Source organism: Artibeus jamaicensis, unplaced genomic scaffold (assembly GCF_021234435.1).
Source record: "Artibeus jamaicensis isolate MK-2021 breed Jamaican fruit bat unplaced genomic scaffold, CSHL_Jam_final contig_525, whole genome shotgun sequence".
NCBI lineage: Eukaryota > Metazoa > Chordata > Mammalia > Chiroptera > Phyllostomidae > Artibeus > Artibeus jamaicensis.
In genome coordinates, this window is record NW_026521874.1 from 10,757,364 (window position 1) to 10,769,816 (window position 12,453).

Below are 12,453 nucleotides of genomic sequence, written 5' to 3' on the forward strand. Positions count from 1 at the left end.
GGTTTCTCTCGCTCCCTGGCGCTGGTCCGCCCCCCGCAGACCACTGTCTGGGTTCGGTGAAGCCAGTTCCGTCCGCTCCCCGGCCCCTCCCCAACCAGTCCGGGGCAGAGGCCAGTGGCTCCCAGAGACTCCCTTTTCCAGTGTCGGAGCCCAGAGGCTCAGCGGCGCGCCTTCCCCCTCCGATGACCCCCTTGCAAGCCGCACCCCATCGGACTGCAAGAGCCTAACTGCCTGCCCACTGCGTTTGGAGTCACTTCTGTCTGTGCATCTACTGCTCCCGAAGGCCGAACACCTTCGGTTCGCCCTGCTGATCCCCAGGCCCCCATCTTACGGGTCTCTGAGGTCCCCCCGAAGGTTCCCTCAAGGCTTCTGGTGGCCATCTCGCCCCACGCGAAAACTCCCTTCTTCCAGCCTGGGAACCGAGGGCAAGTCGATGCTGGCTCGCCTTGGAAGCCGGAGGCGGCCCTCCCTGTCCCCATTTGGCCAAATCCATATCCTCTCCTTCATTTCCCAACCCGGAGTCAAATCAGGAGGCTGAGGCAGCCAGCCACGCCCTCCCTCGCCTGAATTCCCATCCCTGCTGGGGGTCTCAGGGCCACACTAGCCCCTCCCCCAAACTCACCTCCCACTCTTTCCCCTCCCCTGTCTACCTTGGATCCACCCCGCGTAACCCCGTGACACCCCTTGATGACATCCCATCGCTTCTCACCTTGACATCCCTTCTCCAGCCAGCCAGCTTTTATTAATGTGCAGGGCAGCTCCGGGCAACGCAGCCCTGACCTCTGGAAGGGTGCCCATTACCCCCCTCTTAGTGCACGTTCCCTCCGCCCACCCCAATCACCACACGTAGGAGAACGTGAGAAACTCAAGTTAATGGTTTCCTCCAGACCTTCTGGGAACACTCAGCAGGTATATCCTGCCCCCTGTGTGTGCAACACCATGCCAGCTTGCTTTTTCCTGTTTTCATGCTCCCATTGCCCCCACAGTTTCTCAGACTCCCCTGGACTCGGGTTAGGGGGGCTTCTCCCACTAGGCATGTCTCCATCTCAGTGCAAACCAGAGCATCAGGTGTGCCCCGGAAGAGACACCGGGGAAGGTCAGTAGGTAGCATCTTCAGTGCTGGGGAACTGACTATTCCTAGGTCTACACCTCCTGTTCCTTGTATGCAAAATGGAGCAGGTGGGGATGTGCAAGGAGGGGAGAACCTAGGTGTCCACGAGCCTTGGTTTGGGGGCTGGTGCCATTGGGCAGGTGGCCTGGAGGGTAGGAAATGGGTAAGGGTCATTGGTCCAGAGCCAGCCAAGCCTACGTGAGTAGTAGACTGGGATAGGATCCACTTATTAGTGTCCCCACTCGGGAGGAGGAAGTGTGTACTTGTCACCCCCCCCATCTGAAGCACAGTAGTGTTGGGGGGGACTTAACAGAAGTCACCTCCTACTGCAAGTTCATCTCAGCCTCGCTGCTTCCGGCCACTGGGTGTGCACCAGGGGCAAGGAGTCCTCCTGGGGACAGCCCTCACAGGACAGTGCGGCTGTAGATGCAGGATCCTCGCCGTAAACTGAGGGTCTCAGCGGCGTTCAGGTTGCTGAACCTGCCATCTTCGGGGCAACTGGCCCAGACTCCAGAATTCAAGCATGAGAGGATGTGGTTCCGGTTCTTTCTGTCCAGTGCTCCACGCACTGAGCACCACTCACAGAATGAGAGAGTAACTTGCTTTATAGGGTTGGGTTTTTTTTTATATTTTATTTATTTATTTTTAGAGGGGAAGGGAAGGAGAGAGGGAGAGAAATATCAATGTATGGTTGCCTCTCGTGCATCCCCTGCTGGGAACTGGCCTGCAACCCAGGCACATGCCCTGACTGGGAATCAAACCGTGATCCTTTGGTTCGCAGGCCCACACTCAATCCACTGAGCTACAACAGCCAGGGCGATAGGTTTTTTTTTTTTTTTTTTTTTAATCTCTTCAAGAGTTGCCTCTTGAAGGGCAACTCTTAATGCCCGAGTACTAAGATGTGACTTGGCACATTTATTCCCTCCGCAAATATTTACTGAACGCCTGCTGCCCAGTGGACACTATCTTCAGCACTGTATTCCTAGCACCTATCTTTGTGAAGCTTGCTTTCTAGAGGCAGGAGTCAGATGATAAATAAATAGGTAAATAAGTAAGTAAGATGTCAGTTAGATGTTGGTAACTGCCTTGCAGAAGGAAGGGGGATAGGGAGGGTGGGAGGTGTGGGGGAGAAGGTGAGATGCAGTGTCACATCAGACAAGTTCACATGGGGCGGGGTGATGTTTTAGCAAAGACTTGAAGGAAATGAGGTGCATGAATCTACTGTACTATCCAGAATGCTCACTTAAGCAGAACGTCTGCCTCTCTTGAGTGCAGTGCTAATTGATATTCACAATTTGACTTTTCACTGCTCTAAAAACAATGGTTCCCCAAACTTCATGTGCTTAAAATATCACCCAGTGATTTTTCAGCAGACACAGGGTGAATGGGGGCTCTGAAAACTGCTTAAAAAAAAAAAAGCAAACAAGCCCCTCTATCAGATGAAGCTGATAGCTGAGGCTTTCCCTGGACCACTCTTAAAGAAACACTGCTCCAAAATAAAGTCTCCTAGACTGACAACAACAACAACAACAACAACAAAATTATAGGTAAATTATAGTCTATGTGGTTTTAGTGTTGAGAGTATTTCACTGTGTTCTCATTCTTTGAAAATGCAGTACCCAAGCAAAACTCTGGATTACCCAGAACATCCCATTTCTTGTCCAAGCAGGAGAAGGGAGAATTGATCATAACCTGGTTAGGAGCCAAACACATATAATCAGTCTGTTTTCACCCTCCCCCCATCTGGTCCTAATGTTTTTAATACTCTTTCCTTTTCCCAAATTTCTGAACACAACCAGCAAGTGAATGGCTGGGGTAATGAAAGCACTTGACCGAGAGACAATAGATTCACCACCACTGTTTCTGGTTGAGTCTAGAGAAATACCACTCAGCTTTCCAAGCTTCCGTGTACTCACAGAGTAGGACTTGCCGAAAGACTTGAGTGAGATCACGTATTTGAAAGCAACCTAAAACCTCTAAAGCATTCTGGAAAGGAAAAGAAACTCTTTGTGCTTTTGCAGATCCAGTGAGTTTGGTCTAATTTAGTACGGTTACCTTCTAGACAGGGTGGCAGTGGTAGCAAGATATACATATAGATCAATAGAATTAAGAGTCCACAAATAAATCAGTGCCTTCAAAAAATGGTGTTGGGACAACTTGGTAGCCATATGCAAAAGAATGAAGTTGTACAGCTACTTCATACCATGTACAGACACCAACTCAAAATGGATCAAAGATCTAAATGTAAGAGCTAAAACTTTAAAAAGAAAGATCGATCAACTGGACATCATTAAAATTAAAACCTTTTTGTGCTCCAAAGGACACTGTCAAGAAAGTGAAAAACAGCCCACAGAAGAGAAAAAAAAAATTTTGCAAACCATATACTTGATGAGGAACTTGTATCTGGAGTATATAAAGAAGTCATACAACTCAATAATAAAAAGGTATATTATCTGATTAAAAATGGGCAAAGGATCTGCAAAGCCATTTCTCCAATGAAGATATATAAACACCCAATAAGCACACGGAAAAATGCTCAGCATGATGAGCCATAAGGAAGTGCAAGTCAAAACCACAGTGAGATACCAGTCTATACCTCCTAGGACGGCTGTGTCATAATAAAAAAGGTAGATAATAACAAGCATCGGTAAGGAGGTGGTGGAATTGCGACCTTTATATGTTGCTGGTGCAACACCATGGAAAACAGTCTGGAAAAGCAGGTCCTCGAAGGTTAAACGTAGCATCACCCTATCACCTAGCAATTCCACTCCCAGGTATATACTCCAGAGACATGGAAACATGTCCACACAAAAACCTGTACGTGAAGATTTGCAGCAGCGTTGTTCATAACAGCTAAGAAGTGGGAACAACCCAAATGTGCATCACCTCTATACAACGGAGTGTTGTTTGGCCATAGAAAAGAATGCATTAGTGGTACCTGCTACAGCACAGGTGCACCTGGAAAATATTACGCTAAGTGAGAGAAGCCGGAAATGAAAGGCCACATATCGTATGACTGCGTTTACACGAAATGCCCACAGTAGGCAAATTCACAGAAACAGGAATAAACGGGTGGTCGCCTGGGGCTTGTGTGTGGAGGGGTGGAGTCAGGGGAGATCTTGGGGGCAATGCGTACAGGTTTCTATTTGGAGTAATGAAAATATTCTAAAACTGATTATGGGAGTGGCTGCACTATTCTGTGAATATACTAAAAACTACTGAATTGTGCCCTTTAAATGGGTAAATTGTATGGTATGTGAATTACATCTTGATTGAGTTGTTACCCCCCCAAAAAAATCACTTATCTATTATAAACTTTTCTCTGATCCTTGTGCCTATACATCAGAATGAATTTACCCTTTTTTCTCTCATAGCATCTTGTTTTTAACTTTCATCATCATCATCATCATCATCTAGAAATAGTTAAATACTTTCCATGTACCAGACACTGTGCTAAGCACTTTTCAGGGATTTTCCCATTTCATTCTCCTGGCAATTCTTCAAGGTAGAAACTATTGTATTTTTATTTTACTGACCAGGAAAATAAGTTTTAGAGAAGATAAGTACTTTGTGTAAAGTCACATAGTAAATAGAAAAATTAATAGCTAAGATTTATTGAGCAATTACTATATTCCAGGCACTGTACTAAGCACTGCTTCAGGAAACCCATTCCATTCTTACCACTCCATGAGGTAGGTCCCTATTTTCCAGATCTGGAAATAGAAGCATTGGGTAATAAACTGGCTAATAAAGATCAGAATGGTAGCAAGTGGGGAGAGCTGAGGCTGGAACTCAAGTCCGATGCCAGAATCTCCCCCGTGAACCAGTATGTTGCCTTATGTGCCTGTTTAAGGCATAACAACCCACTTATTATTTTAGATGGCTCTGGGCTGCCATGCTGGAATGAGAACTCTTTAAGGTCAGGAGCCCTGTGCTAAGCCTCTTTGCCATCTCCCCCACCTCCATCCTTACTACTCTCAGGCCCACGCTTTACATTAGGTGCTCAACTGTTGCTTATTAGTCACTGTGCCAGGACTGGAGGATGTGATGGTGAGTGAGACAGACAGCTCTCCACACTCTCACAGAGCTTACGGTCCAGAGACACATATTCACGGGGGTTTTATGTACATCTTTTTAACCAAGTCATTTTAAGCATTTCAATAATCCAACGCAGTCGGTTTTATTAACATACCTGTTTGAAGATGAAGAAACAGATTCAGACACCTGAAACGGCAGGTCCAAGGTCACGCGACCAGAAAGGGCATGGGGGCCAGTCTACGAAGTCAGCTCCACCTGATTCAAACATTGTGTTACATTGTCTCCACTTATCCCCCTGACTTTACCCCCCCCTGACCTGGCGGGGAGGGAATTAAATAAACTATTCTGCTTGCCCGGCTGGGAACACCCACAGTCTGTTCAGACGCGCTGACTCTCCCACTTTCTCACCGTCGCTTCCAATGACAGCCAGAGTCAGTGTGATGTGTTGGTGACAGAGGGGAATGCTCTTGGAGTTTCATGGTTGCAGCATCTGACGTTACCCTCTCTGCTGTAATTAACTGATTTAGTCTGGTCAGTTAATAACTCCATAATTCTCGAGCTGAAGACAAAGATGCTACGAGCATGCCTCCTTTAGTTTTGGGTGTGTGTGTGTGTGTTTTTAATGTTTATTTTCGGAAACTGAAACTGCAGACCTGGAGAACAGAAACCGCAGGTCTGTCGGTGGTGAATGTGGGGGAGGGGGTGCCAGGCTGTTGGCAGGGGCTTCTCCTGACACTAAGGCAGATCATAAAGATGAGGGGCTGGCTAGAGGAGGGTCCTCCCTGGGCTCAGAAACACCCACTTCCTCCAGACCACGTATTCAGCAATCCCAGGCAAATTATTTTTTGGAGTCGGTGAATGTAGCAGAAATGAACATTAGACAGGGAGGCAGAAGCCTGGGGCTCCCTCTCTGACCTTGAAGCAGACTCTTCCCCTCTCTGAGCCCTAGTTTATTCATCGGCAAAACAGAAGGTGGCCTGACTATTTTAGAGGTGGGAAATTGGTTTCAGTTCTTCTATTGATTAGCAGTGACTGGGGCTGGGCAATCACAGAAAGCTGTGATTGATTAGCAATGTCTGCCATGGATACAGATAGGGAATAATGAAAGATTCTCATAATACTTGCCCTCCCTAAGAGTATCCCTACATCTTTCCCAGTTTTGGTCTCCTAGAGGCTTTTGAACGAGAAGAGCAAAGATCAGGAGCTATGTAGCCACCCCCAGGGGTCAGGCAGCCAAGGGAAGAACCACCAAAGTGATAGTTTTATTAACAATGATAATACCTGATTCTGTATGTGGAGAAAGGGTCAGAAATGATTTACATTAAGCCATAAAGCATTAACCTCAAACCACGAACATGGCAGAGGTGGGGTGTGCATTGTGTATTAACATGGGTGTGGATTTTTTCTGTGAGGATGGTTCATCTTAACTGTCAAAAAAATAGCAAAAATAATTTGAATGAAACTATTTAAAGACTCGTTCAAGAACAGTCCTAGCAGCATTATTCATCATAGAAACTGGAAACGACCCAAATGCCCATCAGCAGGAGGATGGATAAACCATGACACGAGGGACTACTGCGCAGAAATATAAAGGAACAGGTGACTGATACACAAATGTATTTCAAAACCATTATGTTGGACAAAAGAAGCCAGATACAGCCCTGGCTGGTGTGGCTCAGTGAATTGAGTGCCGGCCTGTGAACCACAGAAGCCAGATACCAAACACACACTGTGTGATTCCATTTGTAAGCAGTTCTGGAATAGGAAACATTAATCTGTGGGGAGAGAGGTCAGAATCGTGTTTATCTTTGAGAAAAAGGGAGCAGATATTGCCTGAGAAGCAAGAGAGACTTTTCCGGAGGATAAAAATGTTCTCGTATCAGCGCTGCCCAAGGGAAGTAAGAGGCAATCCACCACTGCAAGTCACATATGTCATTTAAAATTTTCCAGTAGCCCTGGCTGGTGTAGCTCAGTGGATTGAGCACAGGCCTGCAAACTAAAGGATTGTGGTTCGATTCCCAGTCAGGGCACATGCCTGGGTTGCAGGCCAGTTCCCAGCAGGGGACTCACGAGAGGCAACCACACATTGATATTTCTCTCCCTCTCTCCTTCCCTTCTAAAGATAAAAAAATTAAATTTTAAAAAAACAATAATTTACTAAAAAGGCAAACCAGAAAGAATTTAAAAGGGGGCTAAGATGAGAGAGTAGGGATAGACTAACCAGGCAAAGGAAAGAAGCTACACTTATAAATCTATTGACCATCTCAGCAGGGAAATCTGTCCGCACTCCAGACCCCCAAGACTCGGCCAGAAAAGCATGAAAGATCAACTTTGGAGGAAGCTAATCAAGAGCTTAGTGTTCAGTTTCCAGCATTCTATCCTAATTCCCTAGTGGGTTACACATGACGGCTCATTAATAATAGCAAAAATAGATATTGACAACGTTGCCAAATTCTTGCCACGTCCTCAGGACAGTGCTGAGAACTTCCCTGCATGATCACATTTAATCCGCAGCCCTCTGGGGTTCATCCTGTTCTGGTCCTCCCATTTTGCAGACCCAGAAACTGAAGCTCAGTAACTTGGCCAAAGTCACTCCACTCAGAAGTGGCACAGAGGGGATTTCTTTTCTTTTTTGACACTGAAAATAAAAACACCGCTTCTATGGACAATTTTGGACACAACGGACCTCACAGAACAGCAGAAAGAAGACAGTCCCGAGATGTTGGAGTGTAACACTGCAGCAGACAGGTTAATGCTGTCCATCCTCATCCTCTCCCTCGGCACTCTCTGCTCCAACTTCCTCAAGGGCGGCCATGTCCTCACGGGCCTCAGAAAACTCTCCTTCCTCCATCCCTCAGTGGTATAGACTGGTGGACAAAGGCACACTTAGCAAACATCAGGCCAAACTTGTGTTCCAGGCAGGCCCTGGCCTTGGTGTTGCTCAGCGTGCACACAGCTCACCGTACTTCGGCCAGGTCTCCACCAGGCGCCACAGTGGGAGGCTGGTCATGAATGCCAACGTGAAGCCAGTGGGGCACCAGTCCACACACTGGATGGTACACTTGGCCTTGATGGTGGCAATGGCAGCATTGGCATCTTTGGGAACCAGGTCACCATGGTACAACAACAGGCAGAAAGCCATGTATTGATGTGGCGAGGGTCACATCACCATCTGGTTGGCTGGCTCAAAGCACGCATCGGTGACCTCTGCTACGGTGAGCTGTTTGTGGTAGGCTTTCTCAGCAGAGACGACAGGGGCACACGTGGCCAGAGGAACATGGATGCAGGGATAAGGTTGGACCAGGTTGGTCTGGGTTCGGCCACATCAACATTCAGGACTCCATCCAACCTGAGGGGAGCGTGGAGGGGAGGACACAGCTGGCTAATGAGGCCGTTAAGGTCCGTGAAGTTTGGGTGCTCAGTATCGAGGTTTCTATAAAAGATATTGGGATGGCCTTGTTGCCAACCACTAAGGGACAATCGCAGAGCTCCAGGGTGCTGTGGGTGGTGAGGGTGGAGTTGACCGGCTCAGCTGGAACTTCTTGCCATAATCGACAGAGATATTCTATCAGCCGGGAGGTGGACCCAGAGCCAGTTCCCCCAGCCAAAACCGTGGAAAACCAAGAAGCCCTGAAGACCTGTATGCTGATGTCCAGTTTCCAAATTTGGTCCAAGACAAGGTCAATGATCTTGCCAGCGGTGCAGTGTCCATGGGCATAGTTATTGGCAGCATCTTTCTTGCCTGGGATGAGCTGCTCAGGGTGGAAGAGCTGGAGGTAGGTATCCACATGAACTTCACCAACAACCCTGGGTTCCAGGTCTACACACACTGCCCAAGGCACATGGTTGCCAGTGTCTGTCTCACTGAAGAAGATGCTGAAGGAGTCATCTCCCCCATCCCAAAAGGTCTTGTCACTTGGCCTCTGGCCATCGGGCTGGATGCCGTGTTCCAGGCAGGGGAGCTCCCAGCAGGCACTGCTGATCTGAACACCAGCTTGGCCAGCGTGGATGCACTCACTTGTAACTGAGACTCGTAGAGCTCTGCAGGGCTGGAGGAGGCCAGGGGGCTGAGACAGGGACCTTCCACTGTCAGACTACCAAGGAGGAGAGTCTGGGGCAAGGGGGTGGGGGCAATGGGAAGAAGTCAAAGAGGGTATTTCAGCGTAGGTTTCCTTGGCTTCCAGCCTGACATTCTTAACCACTACCTCTATTGAAGCTTGAAATGCTTTCCTTGCTTTAAAAATAAATAAATAAGCAAAGAAGAAAAAGAAATAAACAGAAGAGGAAGAGTGGATTCAAGGTTATGTCTATAACTAACGTCACTCGCTCCCTGGCCTTCAGACGTGCTCTCCTGACGGGGGAGAGGAGAGCTGGGGTTGCACGGAGCCTCGGGCTACCTTCCCTGAATGCCCAAGGAAGCATGCGTCCCCGGGGAATGTCTTTCCATCAGGAGTGTCCCAATTTCAAAGAGGCCGAGAGCGGCTGCTATGGAGAGCCTTGCCTGTCCCCTTCCTCCTTTACAGAGGGAGAAACTTAAGAGACCCAAGGAGAGAGGCGCCTCGCCCAGGGTCGCACAGCTAGTGCTCGGTGACTCCATCCTTCCATCTTCGCTTTCCACCGACTGAATCAAACATGCCTCTTCCACTGTGGCGGGTACTTCGGCAGTGTCTAAACCAGAACACGCTTGCTGCCAGTTCTTGAGGAGTTTACACTCCAGTAAAGGGACACGTCACATCAAAGAATGTGGATCTTAAGAGACCTCTGGAGGGTCGTGAGAGAGAGAGAGTACAGCAGGTTGGAGAGGAAAGGGAAGACTGGCGTTTCAGCTGGATCGGAAAGCAGAAATCAAGGAGTGGGCACTCCCCAAAGGAGAGCCAGGGGGCACCCACGTGCACTGAATTGTATATTTCAGCCCAAATATTACCCTTCCTCTACCACCCTGCACGGTACCGGGTCTACATTAAGGCTCAACCATTTTTGGTTGACTGATGCAGAATGGAACTCATTCATCAAAAATGGAAAGAGAAGATTGCATCCATTCACTCAACACATATTTGCTAAATGTCTATTATGTTCTATGCACAGCACTGAGTACTTTACCTGGGACTTGAGTCAGATATATTAACTGTCCCAGGTCCTCCTCCCTCAACCTGACATAACAGAATAACAGTAGGAATAGGAGCTATAATTATCATTTATTGCATGTTTACAACATGCCAGGTGCTTTGCTCAGCAATTTGCATTAATTGACTCATTTGGTCTTTCCCCCCAAACTGAGGTAGGTTACATTTATTATCTTCACTTGACAGAAGAGGAAGCTCAGACAGAGAGGACATGTATCATCTTAAGACCACACAGCAAAGAACTAAAAAGGTAGGATTTGAACACAGGTATATTCTGAACCAGAAGGAATCCAAACACTTGTTTCCATATTCTTGCCTACGACCCAAGTCCATGCACTGCCTCATCTGCAAGTCGTGTGCGATTGCATACTTGAACTTCTGGCAGCTGTTGTTGCCCTCTGCCCCAGATAGAAACCCTGCAAGGACTGCCCTGCACAGGTGGAACGAACCAAACCTCACAGTGACCTGTAAAGCCCTGCACAACCTGGTGGCTGCCTCTCCAGCCTCACCTCTCCACACCCTCCCACCCTCCTTCCCTCTGGTCAATTGGCTTTTCAGAGCCTGGAAATCACCACTCTCTTTCTCCACTGCAGCCCTTTGAACAGGCTTCTTTTAGCCTGGAACTACCACCCTGCAGCTTGGAGCACCCTTCCCTCTGCCTGGGGCACTCTTCTGTCAGTCCGGAGCATCTTGTCCTCAGCCCAGCCTGCAGCCCCCTTTGCTTATCCTACAGCACCTTCCTCTTGGCCTGGCCACCCTTCACCAGCCTGGTCCTGCTTCCCTGGCTGGTGCATCCCACTGTTCCTTCTGTGTCCGGTCATTTCCCTATCATTCAGATTTCAGCATAAATGTCGTTTCCCCATGAGATCTTCCCTGATCAGTCCTCTGAGCCTTTATACCTCGTGCCTTTTCCTTGCTTCTTTTTCACCTGTGGTGCTTGCCACACTGTGTGTGTGTGTGTGTGTGTGTGTGTGTGTGTGTGTGTGTGTTGCTTGGTTAATGTCTGTGTATCTCTGGGTCGTAAGGTTCTCAGAAACAAGGGCTGTTTTCTTCTTGTTTGCTGTTGTATGGCTGGCATGTGGTAGGCACTTTATAAATCTTGATGGAATGAACAAATAGGTAAATAATGTGGCAGGCACAGGAGGCCTCAAATCATCATCGTCATCATCATCATCACTGTTGTTTATTGAGTTCTTATTGCAGGGGAAGCACTTCTGCACTATTCTGTTTATGCATTAAATAACTCTATGATGCATATACAATGATCAGCTCCATTTTACAGACAAGGATTCTGAGATTCCCAAAAGTGTTACCACTTGGCCAAGGTCATGTGACTGATTAGAGTTAAGAGAAAGGCCTCAGCCCTGGCTGGTGTGGTTCAGCGGACTGAGTGCCAGCCTGCAACTTGAAAGGTTCCTGGTTTGATTCTCAGTTGCAGGCCTAGGTTGCAGGCCAGGTGCCCAGTTGTGGGTGTGCCAGGGGCAACCGATCAATATATCTCTCGCACATCAGTGTTTCTCTCTCGCTCTTTCTCCCTCCCTTCCCTTCTCTTCTCTCTAAAAACAAATAAATACAATCTTCGCACACAAAAAGGCTCACCCCAGGCCCCCCTTGCGCTCCGGAGATGTTGCACCCGTCAGGCATCTCCTGCCCCTGAGAGCGCAGGGCCAGCTCCTCCTCCCAGCTTCCCTCTCCTCTCCCTTTCTTCTGTTCCTGCGGCGAGGGGCTCCTGCCTTGAATCCTTCCGCTAACAGAGCGGATCAGAAGGACTGCCAAGACTTGGCTCTTCAATACCGTCATCGTGATCACTGATATTGAGAGATTACCAGGTACCAGGAGCTGCATTCACTCCTGTCACCTCACGGGGCCCTGCCCCCACTAGCCTAAGGAGTGAGGACTATGATCTGAGGCTCAGAAGGGCAAAGCCCCTCGCCTGAGGTGACACCATTAGGAATTAGGGAGAGCCAGCGTTCAGACACGCCCTTCTGACACCAGAGTTTGCGACCCCGGAGAGGAAAGTCAGACCGGGTCTGGAGAGTTCACTCCCACGCCACACAGCAGCCATCTGCCTGGCTGTCCCCTAGGAGGACTGCTGTGCCATTAGGACCAGCAGGCCCCAGGGGGTGAGAGCCCTGGGAACGCTCAAGCTGATCCACCAGGAAAAGACCATGCCTCCTAGAT

The 12,453-nt window shown here is 48.4% G+C and overlaps 1 pseudogene; it reads right to left on the reverse strand.

The window, feature by feature from the left end:
- Nucleotides 1–7,898: 7,898 nt before the first annotated feature.
- On the reverse strand, nucleotides 7,899–12,072 carry LOC119057384 (tubulin alpha-1C chain-like; annotated as a pseudogene).
- Nucleotides 12,073–12,453: the final 381 nt, after the last annotated feature.